Source organism: Meriones unguiculatus, chromosome 3, assembly GCF_030254825.1.
Source record: "Meriones unguiculatus strain TT.TT164.6M chromosome 3, Bangor_MerUng_6.1, whole genome shotgun sequence".
Lineage (NCBI taxonomy): Eukaryota > Metazoa > Chordata > Mammalia > Rodentia > Muridae > Meriones > Meriones unguiculatus.
Genome location: NC_083351.1, coordinates 19,974,329 through 19,994,998, shown reverse-complemented (window position 1 = coordinate 19,994,998; position 20,670 = coordinate 19,974,329). Strand labels below are relative to the sequence as shown.

The window sequence follows — 20,670 nt, the reverse complement described above, 5'->3', positions numbered from 1 at the left end:
GTAGAAGAGACAAAGGCCGTTCCAAACCAAGGCCGGGGGCAGCAAAGGAGACCTGGGGAGATGGAGAGTATTGGAAAGAACCCGGCAAGAGGAGGCTGAGAAGCCCTGTTTGTCGACCGTGCGTGAAGACCTAAGGCCACCGTAGAACTGAGCACAGGAGCAGCCGGCAGAGGCTGAGTCGGGGCTCAAAGCCTGGACGTTAAAGGTCAGGTGATTGCTTAGAAGAAAAAATAAATAAATAAAAGCAAGAACATTCTTCACAAAATATTAACAGAACCCAGCGTTTCAAAATATCCAGAGTTTAATCCAAAATTGTTCAATATGCAAAGAACCAGGAAATGTCAACAACATGTGATGGAGAAGATGGCCAGATAACAGAAGCATTTAAATTGTCACCAAAAAAAAAAAATTTAATGTTCCATGAGATAAAGGCTAATGTTCTTAAAACAAGTAGAAATTTTCAACAAGGGAACACATGCGGTTAACAGAAAATCAAATGGCAGCTTGAGAACTGAACTAAAAAAGAAAAAATTCTGAAATTTAAATTTTCACTACCTCGACTCGGTAAAGAACCACACAACAGAGGAATGAGTCAGAGAGCCTAGAAATAAGTAGAAATTATCCAATCTGAACAAGATGATGGAAAATAATACACAGAAGTTCAGGGGACTGTGGGGCAGTGTTGAAAAGTCAAGCGTTGGGCTTGGAGAGAGTTAACCACGCTAGCTGGCTTTGCAGAGGACCGGAATCCAGTTCCCAGCACCCACATGGCAATTCACAGCTGCCTGGAACTCTAGCTCCAGGTGATCTGATGTCCCCTTCTGACCTCTGTGGGCACATACCTGCACACACAGGTAAAAGTAAAATATTTTTAACCCTTTGAAAGAAAGCCTAACATTATCCCACCCATGGTGGTGAATATCTATAATCCCTCCACTCGGGACGAGAGGTGGAAGGTAGTTTGCTTAATGAGCTCAAACCCAGCCTTGTCTCAAACAAACAAAAAAGAGCAAGCCTTGTATTTGTACTTTGGGACTCTTGGAGGGTAACAGACCGATGCAAAAGCTTATTTGAAGAACTGATGGATTAAAAACTCCCCAAATTCTGGGAGAGGATATCATTATAAAGATTTGAGGAGCTAAGCAACCCCAACCCAAATAAAATCAAAGAAAATTATCCCTGGACATATCATGATCAAAGTGCTAAAGATCAAAGAAAGAAACATCTTTTAAAAAGCCAAAGAAAAGAATAGCATGTCCCATTCAATGGGGATTGCAAAATTCTAACCAAAACCCAGAGAGAGAGGAGACAGAGGAAGATTTTTAAGATATTGAAAGAAAATAACTGTCAGCACAGAATGCTATCTAGAATAATATGTTCCTGAAGGGTGAAAAGCATTCTTCAGGAATGAAGGCAAAATAAACACAGTCTCAGAAGGAGCTGTGAGGAAGCTTGTCACAGACCTCCTTAAAGCAAGTACCAGAGGGAGCTCTTCAGCTAGGAGGGAAATGGTAGCAGTGAGAAACTCGGATCCTTGGAGATTATATGTCTGTTCTTCATCACTGGAATGAAATACTTGAGGCAAGGTGACTTTGTAAGCAAAGTAGGTATGTTCAGCTCACAGTTTTAGAAGCTGAAAGTTCAAAGGGCATGGCAGAGGCCCCTGTAAGGGCCCACCACCGTGGCTGGCAACTCAGGAAGGATGGTGATACCAAGAAAAGGTGAAAGGCAAAAACAGTAGGACCAAGTGGGTAGCCAGAGGGGAACTGGGAGGGGAAGGGGGGCAGCTTTAAGCATGGGAAAGCTTACTCCAGGAGACAAGTGTTCCCTTCCCAATTCAGTGCACCTAATGACCTAGGGGCTCCCTGCTGGTAGCTGTGCCTCTTGAAGACCCCGCCATCAGCTGGTCATAAAGGCCATGCTTGTAAGCCCAGCATTCTCGAAACTGAGGCAGGAAGATTGCAAGACCAAGTACAACCTGAACACAAGATGAGACCCTTTCCCAGAGCAAGAATCCCCTGATCTCCTTTATTGCCAACGGGACCAACACACCCAGCTCTGGGCTGACGTTCCAGGTGTTTCACAGCAGGAAAGAAGAGAAGCAGACAAATAAATAGTTGTATGAAAAATCACAAGCATTCTAAATACAGACGAGAGCTGAAAGTAAAAGTTCAATATCTAGCGGGTGGTCAATGTGCAGATTTATAAATCATTTGACAACAATGCCACAGAGGAAGGAGGGAAAAAGAGCTCACGGGACTGTAAAGCTTTTAAGTTTAAATTAAGGAACAAAATACTGATTTCCGATAGTCCGTTGATAGTCTATATATGTATCTCCCGGACTAAACCCTCCGTCTTTCCCTTGCCTTATGCCAGATACTTTGTCACACCGATGAGAAAATTAACTAATCCAATAGTCTTAAATCCAACCATATCAATTATTAGATCAAATGCAGAGCCTAAACGCACCGTTTAAAAAACAGGCTTGGGCTGGAGAGATGGCTCACCCAGGTAAGAGCTCTGGCTGCTCTTCAGAGGACGCAGGATCGATTCCCAGCACCCATGCGGCAGCTCACAGTCATCTGTAACTCCTGTTCCAGGGGATCTAACACCCTCTTCCGACCTCAGTGGACAGCAGGCACGTGGTGCACAGACACACGCGGAGGCAAAACACTCATATAGATAAAGTAATAAAGGTAAAGTAATAAAAACTAATAAAGTTTTTAGGACTAGATTATATTTTATTAAATAGTAAAAGCAGCCCCTCAAGGGGTGTTTGTGTGCACCTTAGATCGCAGCACTCGGGAGGCAGAGGCTAGAGGATCTCTGTGAATTTGAGGCCAGCCTGGTCTACATAGTGAGTTCCAGGACAGCCAGGCTGTGTAGAAAGACCCTGTCTCATTAAATAATAAATAAATAAATAAACAGCCATTATATGACATCCACAAGAAACATACATTTTTATGATGGTATGTTGAAGTTTTTTTTATTTCCTAAAAAGATACACCATACACACAATAATCAAAAGAAAGTCTGGGGCCAGGCTTGGTGGCCAGGAAGCAGAGACAGGAGGATTTCTGTGAGTTTGAGCCAGCCAGAGCTACATAGTGAGACCCTGGCACAAATCAGAGAGAGAGAGAGAAGTAAGTTAGAGGTGTCACTGATATCAGCAAAAGAAAATGTCAAAAAAAATAAATGAAAGCTACCAGAGAGAAAGAATAATGATGAAAAGACTGGTTTACCAAGAAGGCATGGCAGCCACGGATGTGAGGGTGGGGGGCTAACACAGGCTTCAAGTAGATGAGACAAATTTCAGCACTAGAGACGTCAGCGTTCCTCTCTTTCTAACTGACAGGGGAAGCAAAAAAAAAAAAAATCATCAAAGATGAACCTCTCCACCCACCAACCTGATATATCACTGTGTAGAATAACACTCTGTCCAACAACAGCTGGAAATGCCGCTTTAAATGCACAAGGGTCATTTGTCAGGAGAGACTGTATCCGGGGTCACAAAAGAAAACCAAAGCAGTAAACCTAAAATAACAGAAACATACAGAGGATAAGAAATATGCAAAGTACATTCTTTGACCATCATAGAACTAGACTATGAGTTGGCGACACAGAGCTACGTGGATGGGCTAGGGAGATGGCTCGGTGGTGATAATGCTCGCTACAGAAACACGGGGTCCTAAGTTCAAATCCTCAGCATCAACATGTAAAGCTGAGCATGGTGGAGAGAGATAGGAGTTTCCTGGGCAGTTCCTGGCTTAGTTCTGGTTCCAGTGAGAAACCCTGTACCAAGGGAATAAAGCCTCTGACCTCCGAAACCCTGCGTATGGGCACTGCACATATATACGTGCATAACACACACACATGCGCGTGCGCACACACACACACACACACACACACACATCAGTAACACATAAGAGGCTAGAGAGGTAACCCAGCCGTCAAGAGCACTTGCTGTTCTTGCAAAGGTCTCAGTTTTGGTTCCCAGACTCCACATGACAACTAACAACAGTGTGATTCCAGTTACATGCGATCTGACTTCCTGTTCCGGTCTCCACAGGCACTGCGTGTGGAGTATACGCATAGCGCACATGCGTATACTCAGGTTTACACACGTACACATGAAGTGGAATAAATGTTTGGGAGCTTTTGGTTTGGTTTGGTTTGGTTTGGTTTGGTTTGGTTGGTTTGGTTTGGTTTGGTTTTTTGAGACAGGGTTTCTCTGTGTAGCCCTGGCTGTCCTGGACTCACCCTGTAGACCAGGCTGGCCTTGAACTCACAGAGATCCACCTGCCTCTGCCTCCCAGAGTGCTGGGATTACAGGTGCACCCCTGTGCCCAGGAAAAGAAATTTAATAAAAATAGAAAAGAGAGCCTGTGAGATGGCTTAGCTGGCGTGATAGTTTGAGTGTGAATGGTCCCTATAAGCTTCTGTGTTTTAATGCTTGGTACTCCGTTAGTGGAACTATTCACGAAGAATTAGGAGGTATGTCCTTGTTGGAGGAGGTGTGTCACAGAGGTGCACTTTGGGGTTCAAGGAGCCCATTCCATGGCCCAGTATCTCATCTCTCTCTCTCTCTCTCTCTCTCTCTCTCTCTCTCTCTCTCTCTCTCTCTCTCCTGAAACTTGAGGATCAGATGTGACCTCTCGGCTACTTCTCCAGCCAATGCCTGCCTGCCACCGTGCTCCCCGCCATGATGATCAGGAAATAACCCTCTAAAACTGTAAACAATTCCCCAATTAATGCTTTCTTCTAGAGGTTGTCTTGGTTGTGGTGTCTTCACAGCACTAGAACAGTAGCTAAGACAGAAGTTGATATCAGGACTGGTGTTTTGCTAGAGCAGGCCTGAACATGCTTGTTGAAAAACTGTGGAAGACTTGGGGGCTTTGAACTAGGAACTTGCTTAAATGCTTTAAGCAGGGCTTAATGGGGCCGTTCTAGTTGAAGCATGGAAGACAGTAGTGCTGAGGGTAACGTGGACTAGCTCAAGAGGTTTTGGAGAGGGAGAATATTGGAGACTCTTCTTGAGATATTTTGGCAAAGAAAGTGGCTGCTTTCTGCTCTTGTCCTAAAAAATCTACTTGAGGCTAAATTGAAAGAGTTTTGGATTAATGTTGCTAGCAGAGGAGACTTCAGGACAGCCTAGTACTGACTGAGCAATGTGGTTATTAGTGACCCCTCTTATGCAGATCTACAGTGAAGAAGAGCAAGCAGGGCCAAAAGAAATACAAAGCGTACAATCTGAGGAGAAAAGAGCACCAGGAAATCCAGTGTTGGAGCCAAGTTTTGTGCTCAAGGAGATGAGAAGTTTAAAGAAAAGCCTAATGCTAGACAGAATAGGGAGAGTGGCGCCCTCAGAGCAAAACACCACACAGCTAATCCCACAACTTACAGAAAGGAAAGCTTATGGAGCAAAGGAAACCAGCAGCCAAAGCTTAAGCAAATGTAAGTCTTGGACCGGTTTCCAGCCCCAGCAAGCAGCAGAACTTGGCAGCTTTGGCCACGTGATTCTGGCTTTAGAGTCAAAAAGGACACAGGAGAGTGGTTGCGGACTCTTCTTCCAAGGTTAAGGGGAGCCACCGAGGTCAGATGGATAGCAAGAGGCCACTGGGTGACACTATGAAAAGTAAAGCATGGGTTGATTTGAAGATCCCAAGATGTTGGAGGCTTAGGCTACCTAACCAGGGAGAGATTCACACAGGGACTGGAACCAGCCCAAGAGAGAGAAGAATGCTGCAGCGAACAGAGCTGGAAGAAATGAGAGATTAGCAAAGCCATCTAAGACAGGATTTAGAGTTGGTGCTACTTGATTTCGATCTTGCTCTGGTCCAATTATTTCCCCAGTATGTTTTCTTCTCTCACTTTGGAGTTTGTAATGTATATTCTGTGCCATTGTATGTGGGAAGTACGTAAACTGTGTCTTTATTTTATAGAGAATAACAGTGAAGAAATTGCCTTGAATCTCAGAAGAGACTTTGGACTTTGAAACAAGTTTAAAACTCTGATAGACTATGGGGGCTTCTGAAGTTGGACTAAATGCACTTTGCATCATGATATGGCCACAAGCCTATGGGGGCCAGGGAGTAGAATGTGGTATTTGAGTGAAAATGAACACCATAGGCTCATGTGTTGGAATGCCTAAGCTAGAGGAACTGTGTGAGAAGGATTAGGAGGCGTGGCCTTGTTGGAGGAGGTGCGTCACTGGGTGGATGGGTTTTGAGATTTTTAAAAGCCAACAATAGACCCAGTCTCTATCTGCCTGCAACTTGCAGATCAGATGGGCGCTCTCAGCTACTTCTCCAGCAGCTGCCTGCCTGCCACCACAGGCCAGCACACCCCCATCACAATGATAATGGACTAACCCTCTAAAACGGTAAGCAAGCCCCCAACAAAATGTTAATTTTTAAGTTCCTTCATCATGGCATCTCTTCACAGCACAGAACAGTGATAGACAGCAGGTGTTTGCTACCGAGCCTGAGGACCTGAGTTCAATCCCTGAGGTTCACATGGTGGAAGGAGAGAATGCTCACAAGATGTCCTGTGACCTCTGTAAGGGAGCCATGACATGCTCACACACATACATGTTTACACACACACATGAACAAGTGAATAAATGCAATTTTAATTTAAAAGATATCTGATTAGTTTCAGATACAGAGAAAGTTAACAACATAGCTCTTAGCCTACAGATCACCAAGGACTCTCAGCTGGGCATGGTGGCTCATGTTGGCAATCACAGCTCTCTGGAAACAGAGGCAGGAGGATTCATTGGCTCCAGCATAGTCTTGGGCTTCATAATGAGATCCTATCTCAAACAACATATATAGTTATCTAAAGATAAGTTTTAAGACCTTATTTTATTTTAAGAAAAGTAAAATTAAGACCAGGAGTGGTGACTCACAACTGTGGTCCAAGCACTCAGGAGGCTGAGGCATGAGGATTCCAAGTTTGAGGCTAGCCTGGGCTACATAGCAAGGTCCTGTCTCAGAAAAACTGAAGGTTTAAAAATAAAGTAAAAATTAAGCACAAAATGTAGCCACGCTGTGTCATGGGGGAAAGGTTTCAAACCCAAAAATCTAAAATTTTGTGCAAGAATGTTGAAGACGAAGGACAAAATAAAGCCAATGAGAACAGGAAGATGGAGATGATAAAGACAAGAGCTGGAAGCGGAAACACAAAAACCATAGGGGAAAAAAACACAACGGAGACTTTGCACATTGAGAAGATCAATAAAATTGATATACTTCAGCCCAGACTAACCAAGAAAAAAGAGACAACAGAACCAACAACATCGTCGATAAAATCACTGTTGGGCTCCGCAGATAGTAAATGAGAATGAATGTGTACTGTGAATAATTCCAAACCCATAAGTCTGACAACTTCAATGAAACTGACCAAGTCCTTGAAAGACACAAAGTACCCAAGTTCACTGAAGAAGAAATTGATGACCTGAGTAGCCCTATAGCTATTAAGAAATTAAATTTAGAGTTGGAAAAAAAGCCTCCCAAAAAGGAAAGTTCCAGGAACAGACAGTTTTACCGGCAAATTCTACCAACATCGAAGGGACAGAATACCAATTCCAGAATTTAGAAGGGAGTACACTTCCTGGCATGCTTTATGGGGTCAGTATTATCATGAGGGGGGAAAAAGGCCATGAAAAATACATAAAGCCAAACCAGGCATGGTAATACATGTCTCTAACCCCAGCACTCAGAAAGCTGAGACTGGAGGCTGGTGAGTTCAAAGCCAACCTGGGCTAGAGAGCAATACTCTGTCAAAAAAATAAAAAAGAGAAGCAGAAGAAACCAAAAAAACCCAAATATTAATATTCTTTATGAACAATATGTAAAATTTCTCAACACTAAACTAAACACAATAATATTTAATCACAATAATTTGTCATGGGTAAATTTGTTTCAGTAATGTGAAAACTTATTGAAACTTGAGAATGAAGCTGTGTAGCATCCGAACAAACATCCCAGAAAAGAAAAATGCTTGATCATATATCCAGGGATACAGAAAAAGCATTTGACAAGCAACATTTCCCAGGGCTGGGCTATAGATCAGTGGCAAAGTGCTTGCTTAGTATGCACAAAGCCCAATTCAATACCCAGCTCCAAGACTGTGGAAAAATACTATTAATTTATTAAAATGTTTGCCTATTATGGTTTAGCACCATTCCCTAGACAGGGATCCTGAGCTGTATAAGAATGAAAAGATAGTCTGCAGGTTTAATGCAACCATAAAAGAAGGAACGGACAAGTCCATGTGATTTTAGCTCAGTAGAGATGGAAGTAAGCCCTCCCATTCCTGGGCTTCCAGAACTTTCTTTTACACTAATGCCATCTTCTCCATGAATAGATGAGGCAGACACCAACGACGCTGAGTCAAGTGAAAGACCATTTGAACTTTAGCATTTGTCTTTAAAATTCATGTGATCCTGTGAGGTGATGACTGTAGATGAAAGCGCTAAAGATCATATGGATAAAGACCACAGAGGAAGTGTAAGTGCAGAAAATACAGATATAAATTATAGCTAATACTGATATAGAGATAGTAAGTGTAGATGATATACATATACAGTTATAAATAGATCTTTGATCAATACAATACTTTATATTTGCCATAGGGGAGGGCAATGTTTTTATCTACTTAGTCACACCCCTTCGTCACAGTGCAGATCTCAGGGGTAAGCATGCCTGGACTGGGAGTCCCTGAAGTACGAACCCTGCCACCTTCGGGGACAAGGAAAGAATGGGCCAGAGGGCAGAGGCAGGGGCTGACGATCCTGCTGTTAAAAGTTCTGGAGAATTCAGCCTGGGGGAAGAGAGGCTGTCGGCTGCCAGCGCAACAGAGACCATGGAATTCAACCTAGAAATCCAAGGAATACAGGCTAGGCCGTGATGCTTCCGTTTATAGATGGAGAAACTGAGGGCCCAGGGAGGAAAGGTGATGTGCCCACAGTCATCCTGGCAAATGGGAAGCCGAACCCGTGCAGAATCTGGCTTCCTTGTGTGTAGTCTGAGAACCTTCCTCCCATGGAATTGTGGATGCAGAAACCTCCCTCCCCATCTCCCAGCCTAGGCCTTGGTACCCTTGCTGGTACTGAGCAGAAGTGGGCAGTTATGGGCTCTGCTATCCAAGGACTCTCACAGGTGAGGTGGGCACAACAGCAGACCCCCAAGCTCTGCTCAGCCCCTCCCACCTGTGTGACTTAGGACAGTGCCAACCTTTCCGAGTCTGGGTTCCGTTACTCAAACACACAGAGATGCCTTATGACAGAGATGCCAATGGAGAAGGCTTCATCTGGCTGATGCCCAGTCTTCATGAAGGAGGCCACTCCATCGAGGCTAAAAACTCTCAGGGCTAAGAGCAGAGAGGTGCCGCAGACAGGAAAGTCTTGTTCTTAAATATGGCAGGGAGGGCCAGGTGCAGCTGGGGAACTAGCAGAGAGGCCACCATGTCCCAGGTTTGGGATGGTCCTAGTCATGTGCAGAACGTAATCTCTACTACTGACAAGAGAAAACTGAGGTCCAGAGAGGGGAGATCTCGATTTTATACAAGGTCTGCTTGTCTCTTGGTTGTGGGTCTCTGATAAGAAATCCTAAATAGCCTGGTGGTGGTGGTGGCACATGCCTTTAATCTCAGCACTTGGGAGGCAGAGATGGATGGGTCTCTGTGCGTTCGAAGCCAGCCTAATCTACAGAGTAAGTTCCAGGACAGTGAGAAGAAACAGAGAAATCCTTCCTCAAAAAAAACAAAACAAAACAAACCAAAAAAAAAAAAAAAAAAAAACAAAAAAATGAGAGAAAAAAATCCTAAATTGTCTCCATTCTCAGAAACCGTCAGCAAGCAGTATGAAACAGAATCTTCCTGATCCCCACTATGTTTGATACCTACAGAGTAATAAAAACTTAGAAATTTCAGCAAAACAAGACTTACTTTCTATTAGAAAAAAAAAATCAGAAAATTGGGCTATTCATGCTATGAGTCTAACAAAGCAACAATTGCCAGGAGTCTAGTTCTTCTTCAAGAACAACACGGGCTTTGGAACCAGATGCCTCGGTGACCTCAGCAAGTGACTTCGCACCCCTGGCTCCTACCTCACAGGGTTAGCCTGAGCACTGAAGGAACATAGTACATATAAGGTGCTGTTACGGTTGTGTGTCTGCTGCTGTGACAAGACGCCCTGGCAAGAAGCGACTGAAGAAATAAGATTTCTTTCAACTTACAATCCATCACTGTAGGGAAGTCGAGGAGGGGACTTCACACAGCTGGTCACATCACAGCCACAGCCAAGAAGAGAGAGAGATTAGGGCAGTCATGCTCGCTGGTTCGCTTGCTCTCTTGTCCTTAGTTACATTTCTGCATTCTTAAAGAGCTCAGGAGCCCTGTCTAGGGGATGGTGCCCCCCATAGTAGGCTGGATCTGCTCGAATCAACCACCTAACTAGGACAGTCCCCACGGACACACCCCGAGCCCAATCCAGCATGGAAAATGCCTGCAGACGATTCTTGCCCTCGCCAGGTTGACAGTTACAGCTGTCTGGCTCACAGCAAGGCTGCCATTGGGCTTGCTCTTGTGCGCCTTAAAGTGACCCGCACTCTCCAATTGTCCAGGTCCCACCTCTATCTTTCCTTTCACCAGACGACCTGCTCATCCCTCCCCAGCCACTACAATGAGTGATTCCTGTGTTCCCAGGGCCGCTTCTCAGCCTGACATCAGGCTAAAAAGGGCCAGGGCTCAGATAGATGGGAAACAAAGTGTGCAAGCCAGAATGTTCTCAGCCTGAGTTCTAAGCAAGGCTCTCCTTAGGCCTGTCTGAAACTGCACGCCTACAAATCAATGCCCTCGCACAACCAGCAGTCTATTCGCCGGCAGCAGGGAGGGCCCAGCCTGAAGAGAATGGTGTGAGAAGGCAAAGGTCGGGAGAGCACCTACTTATGTCCTGAAACGCCATCCACGTGGTCAAGAGAATCGCCTCCGGCAGCCTTGCAAACTCTATAACCGGCCCCCACCCCTGAGCGCCTGCTTTCCCCAGGCCCTGCCTCCATGCCTGAGAGCATCTATGAGCACCAACCCGACTGCAGGAGCCGTCCATCAGTGCCCGTGGACGTTGTCAAGGCAGATGAGCAGCGAGGCTGGCGAACTTGCAGCGGGAGAAAGATTGATCTTCCGATTATCTCCCAATCTATACTTGTCAAGCAAGAAAAAAGACCTAAAGAATCATGAAATTAGAGCAAATGAGCTTCGGGATGCTGATCCTCTGTTGGGCCTCCCTCCCCCACCCGTAGGGGGAGGGCGATAGAAAAGAAACAGCTCCCCACCCCCTGCCCCAGCATGTGTGTGTACATACCCGCCCCTCCCTCCATGGGGGCGGGAAGACCTGAAGCAGCTTCTGGGATGGACCCCAGGATTCCACTCTGTCCTCGGCGCAGGGTCTCCCCTCATCAAGTAGATCCTGATACAGAGAGGGGAGAGCCCCTTCAGGTGGGAGTTGCCGCCTCAGCAAAACAGGGTTCTCCTCTAGCCTCACTTTCATCCTTTGCAAAATGAGTTACCTGGAGGAAGGGAGAGACCAATGAGAGAGAGGAATAACATTCCGGTTCATTTGCTTGTCCATCCGGCATTCACAGAGCTCCTGCTTAGAGCCAGAGCCTGGAGACACGGCCCAGAGGAAGGGGAGCCTGGCAGACCTCAAATGCTGACTGAGGCATATGGTCTCAGGTGCTATGACATGGCGATGCATGTGACATGAAGGTACACGGACCAAAGGACGAGGAAGGGACCTAGGCTGCTATGTTCCCTCTACTCTGCTTTTGCGACCAAGTTAAGTTACACTAGGAGTGTCAACTGGCCTAGAACTCATTCCGAAGCCTGGGCTGGCCTCTTTCCGCTGCGACCTCTCCCACCTCACCATGTGCTGGGGTTGCAGGTGTAAGCCACAATACCTGGCGAGAAGCTGACATCTTAGACAGGGTAGTCAGCTCCTTTGAGGCTCTAACAGTTGATCAAAGACCTGAAGTGTACCAGCCGAGATGAGCTCCCTCCTCTTGTAGCCTACAGTATCCAGTGCCTGCTGGTCCTCTGACCCCCGTGCACTGGAGTCCTTGCAGCGGGCCCAGACCAAAGTCCTGGCTCCGTCCTTCTTTGGGTATTGTCCTGACGTAACAGCCTCTCCTTTGAGCATGAGTGTTCTCATCTGGACATGGGTCTTCCTGCCTTCCCTTGAGAGGCTTCCCTAGAGAATCAATGTGAGCCCATGTCCAGCACAGCAATGATGACAGAGGTACAGAGACCCTCAGATCAAGCAGTCCCCAGACAGCATATATTCAGGACAATTTGCCAGAGAAGGGATATGCCAGCTGCCCGGAAACACCGTTATTTTTCCCTTTCCAGGAAATGATTCTCTAAAGACCCAGGTTCTTAATGCTGGAGTCAAACGGCCCTGCAAAGCCTCCATCAATTTATCCTCCCAGCCCCAAGGCACGTTTGAAAGGCCGGTCCGAGCAATCAGGAGGAACAGTCCAAGAGCTCTGGCTGTGCCGGCTGTGGCCTTTGAGACACTGAGGAGCCAGGGGCCAGCTCATATAGTCTGAGGCCTTTACTGCTTTTTGTCATCAGCATTACTGACGTCTGGGGAGGTAATACAGGCAGATTTTTCCAGGACCTGCCCATCTTCCCTGGCATCACTCTCCAGTCTCTGCCCCAGGTGGGTAGCTACAGCCCCACAGCTGGAAACTTCAGAGGCCAGAGCGGACTGATTATGAACTTGGGCTTGGAAGCTACCAGGGCCCGGCTGACCACAGCTCTGCCTCTCTCTAGCTGAGTGCTCCCAGAAACAGAACATGCCTTGTGTAGAGTACTTATTTTCCATGGAGCAGTAAAATTGACTCCTGGGGTGTCCCGTTCCACATATTTTGACCCATGCATACATTTGTGATGATCATCACAGGATAAATCACAGTTCCAGAACCCCAACGAACCCTGCCTCTTGCCGTCCCTTCTACTCACACTCTCTGCCACACCAAACCTCCAGAACCTGCTATTCTGCCTCTAGTCGATTTAGTCTTTACAGAAATGAGCTCTGAAAGGAATCACATGAGCCCTGCCAGGCAAGTGCAGTTCTCACCCCTTACCAAAGAAAACCTTTCTGAAGTAGCTGGAGACTATTAAAGAGACCCACAGTTAGTCAAAAACAAAAACGACAGTGGACCAATTGGTAATATGGACAATGCAGCCACCACACCAAAGGCTCAAAGGAACAACCTGGACAAAGGAGACAGAAAGACTGTAAGAGCCAGAGGGACATGGGGGGGGGGGGAGGACACCGCAAGGACCAGCCCAAGATGAAGAGCTACGTGTAACCAGCAAGAGGGAGACTCAGTTTTCCCCAGATACCAGCCTCATAATAGGTGACGCAACCCAAGCGGCCAGCCTTAACCTCCTGTAAGCAACACTAAATGGACTCAGTAGGGTGTGTGCGTGTGTGTGAAACAATAACTAGAATGTTGTTATAATAATAATAATGAGATCCTGAATTTGAGGGGGTGCATGGGAGGAGCTGGGGGAATGGTGGAAATGATGTAAATATATTACCTACACATGATATTCTTGAAACAATGTTTAAAAACCTTTAGGGAATCACATAGCAACACTTTGAAACCGGCTCTTGTGCTCGGCCTCACGCCAGTGAGATCTGCTGTGACTCAGATAAACCCGGTGTCTCTATTACTAAAGACTGCTTTTCTGCCGCTCAGCCTCATCCTGGTCAGATCCCAGGCATGAGCCTCCCTCCCTAGCACCGTGCGCCATAAAAACGTGGCCTCCACATGCACAAATTCTGATGCTTGAACAGGAGAATCGTGAATTCAGGGTCCCATCAGGGTTTAAGAATCTGCCCACTGACTGGCTGGCTGCTTAGAAGTTGGGACTATCATGTGGACTCACACACTCACATGCAACGGAGTGTGTGACTTGGGCCACCAACTCTTGTTCCCAGCCTGTGGACAGTCATATTTAGCTCGCCACGAACTACTTCCTGTTCCCTTTGTGGGGGGTGGGGGGGGAAGCATAAATGGCATGTTTCTTTTTGACCACTGAGCAATGTGCCAATTGGCTGCCATTTGTTTCTCTCTTGGAACAAGCACTTGAGCTCTAGGCACCTGAGGTGATTTTAACAATTAAGAACGGAGCTTGCGGTCTTGGGGTCAGGTGTGGCAGTTCACACCCTTAACTCCCGGCACTCAGGAGCCAGAAGCAAGTGGGTCTCTGTGAGTTTTGAGACCCGCCTGGTCTACATAGCTAGCTCTAGACCATCCAGGGCTACACAGCGAGACTTGAGACTCTGTCTCACATATATATATATGTATGTATGTATACGGAGCTTCGGTAGGATTCAAGAGTGGAATTGCTGGCTACTGCCACGGAGCACGCTGCAGAGTGGCTGCCTCCTTTTCCTCCCCCTCCCACAGTGACTGACAGCTGCTACATGCCCCTGACAGCCTGTCTTACTGTCAGGAACTCTTATTTAGCCATTCTGACCAGCACCCATTGCTCCCACTGCCGCTTTAACAAGCCCAGTTGGCTAACGGGGGGGGGGGGGAGTAGGGGGGAGCAGCTTTTTATTTACCCTTTATTTGCCTCCCTGTTGTATCGCTGTGTGTCTCTTTGAGGCCACATTTTTCTAGGTACATCTCTTCCCTACTGATTTTTTTTAAAGTCTCTTTGCATATTTCAGACAGAAATCCTTTCCTGGATATGTAATCTCAGATATTTTACCCTAGTCCTTAGCTTATCTCTGTGTTCCCTTAATAATGCTTTCTGTGCAGAAAAAAAGACGATCATTTTGAAGTATAATTTATCATTGTTTTATTTCATTGGGTTTTATGGATCTTGGTTGTTTTTTGTTTTGTTTTTTTTTTTTTTCTGGTGCTGTGTGTAAAAACTATCTGTCTAAACCCAAGCTGGGAGAAGCTCTCTCTCTATCCTGCATGAGCTTTGGAAAGTTGTGCCATCCATTTCACATCCAGAGCTGTGAGCAATCTTGTTAGACTTTTGCACAAAGTCTGACATTTAGATGGAGATTCCCTTTTTGCCTGCGGACATCTGACAGTTCTGGCACCATTTATTTCAGACAGTTGAAGAGTTCCGCTTCTCTGAGCTTCGCTGTCCTCTTCTGGAGGATGGGTTAACAACCGCAGCACTGGTTCATTGCGTCCCCTACCCCGGCCCTCCTGACTCGGGATAAGTGGGAATTGGATGTCAGTTTTTAGTTTTCTCCCTGTTGGTTGCTTTTCTTATTGCTATGATCAAAGACCTGGCAAGAAGCGGGTCCAGGGGGAGGCGCTCATTTTGACTTACAGTTTGAGCAGGTTCATTGCAGTGAGGAAAGAAGCAGGGGCCAGCCGTGGCAGCAGGCGTGTGAGGCTGCCCCCTCACATCTGGGCAGCCTGGAACAGGAAGTGGAACTGGGCTGAGGTCCTGCCCTCCAATGACTCTCTTCCTCCAATGTGGTCCCACCTCCCAAAAGTCCCAAATCTCCCAAAACCTACTACCATGTTCAGTCAGGCCATGGGGGCCGTTCACATCCAAACCAGAATGGCCATTGTCTACCCCGCCGCAAGTGTGTAGAACAGCCTTCTTACCCACAGAACAAGGAAGATAGAAATTCCTTCATGTACCTGGGCAGGACCTGCTATACAGTGTGTATGACCTGTGCCCATGGTCATTTACGATGGCCACATGCATTCGCAGACACTAGGCCTCAGCCTGTGACCCAGGTTTGGGAAACCAGCCTTAGCTCCCGTCCATCCTTCCCTATGAGGCAAATGTTGTTGAAATAGCGTGAGGGGACTCAGAGCTTAGACTTGCACACACATGGTTGGGCTAGAAAGATGGATAAGCCTGGGTAAGTCTGCTCCTCCAGAGGTCCTCAGTTCAATTCCCAGCAACCACATGGTGGCTCACAGCCACTATACTGGAATCTGGTGCCCTCTTCTGGCATGTAGGTGTACATGCAGCTAGAGCACTCACATTAAGATTTCTTTTTAAAAATCGCCCCCATGGTGGTGTGGATACGCCTGGGTGGCACGCGCACAGACCCTGGCATTGCGTGTGCAAACCCAGCCATGACTCCGTCTGTTCCCCATGCGCTGCATCCAGACATTTGTATCAGATTCTTCAGGAACGGCCTTAAAGCCCCCTTGTCCCCACCTCCCCGCTTGACGGCTCTCTATTTCTTTTATTTTTAACCTGTGTCCACTTAGAGTTGGAGGAGGTGTGCGTGAATGCGTGCAAAGTCACGTGCATAGAACGCAGAGGACAACTTGCAGGGGTCAGTCCTCTCCTTCCACTGTGTGGATTCTGGAGATAGAATCAACCGTCGGGCATTCCACGGGCTTTTAGCCACTGAGCCATCTCGATGGCCTGCGGTTCACTTCTTAAAGACGCCCCTGACCCCACCAGAGAGTCCAAGGACATCTCGTGGCTTCTGAGACAGACCATCCCAGGAGAAGTTTGACGTTTAGTGAAAATCGTCAAAGATGCTTTTGCTTGGGAGACAGAGAGACAGGCAGACAGAAAGAGATGGGACTTGGTTTACAGTTGTGTGCATGGAAGGCACCATGGCAGGAAATGGGGGCCACGGTGTTTCGGGGATCATCCCTAAGGCGTGGGGTGACACTTGTTGCTTTCAGAATCATGTCAGAGCAAGCCACACTAGGTAAACACTGGTGAGGGTGAAGGCATATACTCCACAACCCCAGTGCTCAGGAGGCCAAGGCAGGAAGATCACGGTTTTGAAGCCAGCCTGGGCTACAAAATGCATCTGAGGCCAGCTAAGCTGGCCTGATTTACACCCAGTTCCTCCGCCAAGTCCCATGCCCTGGCAGCACCTGGAGTGACCATTTTTACTTGTCTCAGCTCCTTGTCCTTTTGCCTTGAGCTTGGAAAAGAAGGACACCAGGGGTCACTTCTGAGGCTCACCCTCCCAAATCTCATCTTAACAGTGAAGGAGCCAAGGCTCACAGCAGCGTGACACCAGCACCCTTGTGTTCCAAGGTAGCAGAGCCTACATCCGGCCTCCAGTCAAGGTGACTCGAGTGCCCATCCTACGGCCAGAGGACACCAGCGGCCACCGTCATTGTCATGCTGGCAGCAGTCCCGGGAGTTGGGGACCAGAACTGCTGGCATGCAGACAGGAAAGTGAAGGTGTGACTGGACCTCAGCAGGCCCATGTCTGGTCCCCAAGCTTGTCGGCTTTCTGAGTCGAAGCCTCAGCACTCTTCCTGCAGAAGCATAAAATCAAAATGAAATGCATGCCCTCGTTTTTCCTAAGCTGGGCTGGGGGTTCAGGTTGCAGAGGAATCCCCTGGGGACGGGAAGGGGCAGGAAGGTATCTGTCTAAAAGTGTAAATTCCCACCAAAGATTCAGACAGTTCTCACTGAGTATATCTGAGAGGAGCCTGCAGTTTGGGGTACAGGGATGAAGCCCAACCCCTGCACATGCTAGTCAAGCCTTCGACCACTGAGCTTCATAGCTAGCCTTTTTTTCTTTTTTCACAGTAGCACAGGCTAATGTTGAATTCCTGATCTTCTCGCTTAAGGCTCCAGACTGGTGGGATTATCAGTGTATTCCACCATGCCTAGTCTAAGAATCTATATGTCAAACCTGGTGGTCTGGGTAGACTGTGTGCTGCCCATCTTTGGAGGAGCACTGGTCTGGGGAGGACCAGGCCCATTAGGGCACTATGTAAACATAGCCTGATGTTCAGGATCAAAATGCTCCATCCACACAGGAGGCCAACACTCTGCTGCCTGTGCCATCGCTTGTGCCTCCACCATGTCTCTGTTGATCCCTGAGAAGCTCCGGCACATTTCCCAAATACTCAACACCATCACCGACCGGCGGCGAAAAGTGGCCTTTGCCATCACTGCCACTAAGGGTGTGGGGCGGAGACACGCTCACGTGGTGCTGAGGAAAGCAGACATTGGCCTCACCCAGAGGGCTGGAGAGCTCACGGAGGACGAGGTGGGGCGTGTGATCACCAGCATGCAGAATCCAAGGCAGTACAAGATCCCAGACTGGTTCTTAGACAGACAGAAGGACGCGAAGGACAGAAGGTACAACCAGGTTCTGGCCAATGGGCTAGACAACAGGCTACATAAGGACCTGGAATGACTGGAGAAGCTCAGAGCCCATAGCGGTCTGTGCCTCTTTTAGGGCCTTCGTGTCCCAGGTCAGTACACCACTGGCCGCCAGGGCCATACTCTGGGTGTGTCCAAGAAGAAATGAGAGTCTGGGCCTTTGCTGTTCGTCAGTAGTTTATATACCTATGGGGGGGATGGAAAAAAAACCTCTCTATCCATCTGTTCTAGACCTTCCACTCATTCCCCAGGGAAGGAACCCAACCGCTCTTGCTCTATAACCAGAGTCATCATCCAAAACAGTAACTTGCAACCACCCCCTTTCCTTGACCTCCCCAAGGACCATCCAACCCAGCAGTTAGTTAGAATAAGGCCTGCCTGACTTGAGGCCTCAATGATGACAGCCCCCTAAACCAACCTACAACCTACAGATAACACTTCACAGAAAAGAAACATGGCGGCACAGAAGCAAAGAAACTGCCTAAGGACACTCAACGAATGAGAGGGTGGCAGGGCAGCCATCACACTGTGCCCGTGCAGAACTCAGTTCCCATAAGCCCTAGGCCTCCTGCAGAGCATAACTCTTTGGCCCTGCCTTTTGCACCTGCCCCCTGTAGGACTGTGACTCAGGAAAGAGAGTCAGGAGAGGCTACCAGATGCTGGACACGTTTTAACTACAAACACCACCTATCCTCACTGGTTCCACCATTGGGGGCTAGCCTGTGGCTCCAAGCAGCATCCCTTTTGCCCCAGACGCTTCAAGCATGGTTGGCTCCACTGTTTCCTAAGGCCAAGAAAGGGGCAGAGTGATTTGACCCAGTCTAGACAGGCTTTGCTTCCGTTCTCCACTCAGACCTGGTGGTATTATGGAAGTGTTGTCACTGAATGGAAGCAAATGCTCAAAGGTGATGTCATCTCCAGTATGAAATGCTTGCCAGGCACTTCACTGCTGGGGCATGAGATGCAACTGATAATTTTCTAGCTAGTGGGGACATGCCCACAAATTGTTGACCTTCAAAGCCCAGAAACTTCGCTGACACAGTGGGTTCTTGGGTATGAAGAAGGACAACCTCCCAACCCTTAGGTAGCTATTTTCTTCTTCTCCAATGCAGTCCATACAAGGTCATCAATACCTTGGACCAGCGTTCCTCCCTGCACAAGGTCTAGACAGCCAAGATCTCCAGACTGTGTGTGTGCTGCTTGTGAGAAACAGTGGGAGACATGTCACTTGGCCTGAGGCTGTGTGTGTGTGTGTGTGTGTGTGTGTGTGTGTGTAGGTAGGTATAAGTGTCTGGGGAATCACAGAGGCCAATGGCAGCTGTAGTTCTTCAGGCACCATCCACCTGATCTTTTGGAGTCTCTCACTGGCCTGGAACTCAATTAGGCTGTATGTTCTTGTACTTAAAATAAATAAATAAATAAATAAATAAATAAATAAACCTCTTATTTACATTTATTTACATTTCTTTTATCTTTTATCTCCCTACTCCACCCCAATCCCTTCCAACACCAAAACACCAGGTAGAGAGGGCACAGTTCTTTCTTAGCTGCTTCCTGCTGCTCAGGGTCGTCAGGTCCCTTGGAGCCAGTCCAATCCTCATTTCAGGAGATCTCTAACTTCTTGTTTCACAACAGCAACCAGGAGCAGCAAGGGGAAGCAGGAGCAGCCGTGTTCTCTCTCTGATCCCCACTCCCTGGGCTCTGGCATTTGTTCTCTCTCCAGAGTCCTCAGATTCAAACTATCTGCAGCTGGAAAAGAGCTCCTCTCAGAGCCCGCATGAGGCAAATAGTCTGCTGCTGTGGACAATCTGAATCAGTCCCATATCCCATACACGGGACCAAAACAAAAACATGTTTACATCTGCAGCAGCTGGCTGGCCAGTGGTCCCAGGAATCCACCTCACTGGATTACGAGCACACGCTACACACACCCCACTTATTTTATGCCAGTGTTGGAGATCAAACTCAGCTCCTCGCTCCTCATGGTTGTAAAGCAAGCACTTCACATCTCCCCAGACCCGTTAGGTGACATTCTGACAGTGCACTACGGGCCCTTCCAAACTGTCTCCCATCACACTTACAAAACAGAATTAAAGAAATACTCACAACCCAACGTTGGTGCAAGGTGCCTGGCACCAACGAGGTTGCCCACGTGAACCCCATGCTTCTGAGACAGGAGCGACGGGAACAGCTGCCTGCTCAAGTTCAGTGGGTCGGACTGGCAGGCCTCCTCTTTGGAAGCTCCTGAAAGCCTTGAATTTTGAGGTCAGCGTTTGTCTTTACAAACTCCCCCTGCACAGGAAGCATTACCTAATCTACTATGTCCTTGAGAACAGGAAGGAAGCTTGCAGATGCCTACTTTACCTTCCTACCATCATGGCATCACCCCACGGACCGTCACGCCACCGTGAGGCCCCAGTTTTGTGTGCGTGTGTCCCAGTTACCTTTCAGAAAGTCAGAGGCTCGCTTCCTTGGCCTTCAGTGTGATGAATGTGAACTAAGACTCCCTCCACC

The 20,670-nt window shown here is 47.5% G+C and overlaps 1 pseudogene; it reads left to right on the top strand.

Moving 5' to 3' along the window:
• The first annotated feature begins 17,851 nt into the window (after positions 1–17,851).
• LOC110548205 (small ribosomal subunit protein uS13-like) lies at positions 17,852–18,304 on the top strand (annotated as a pseudogene).
• Positions 18,305–20,670: the final 2,366 nt, after the last annotated feature.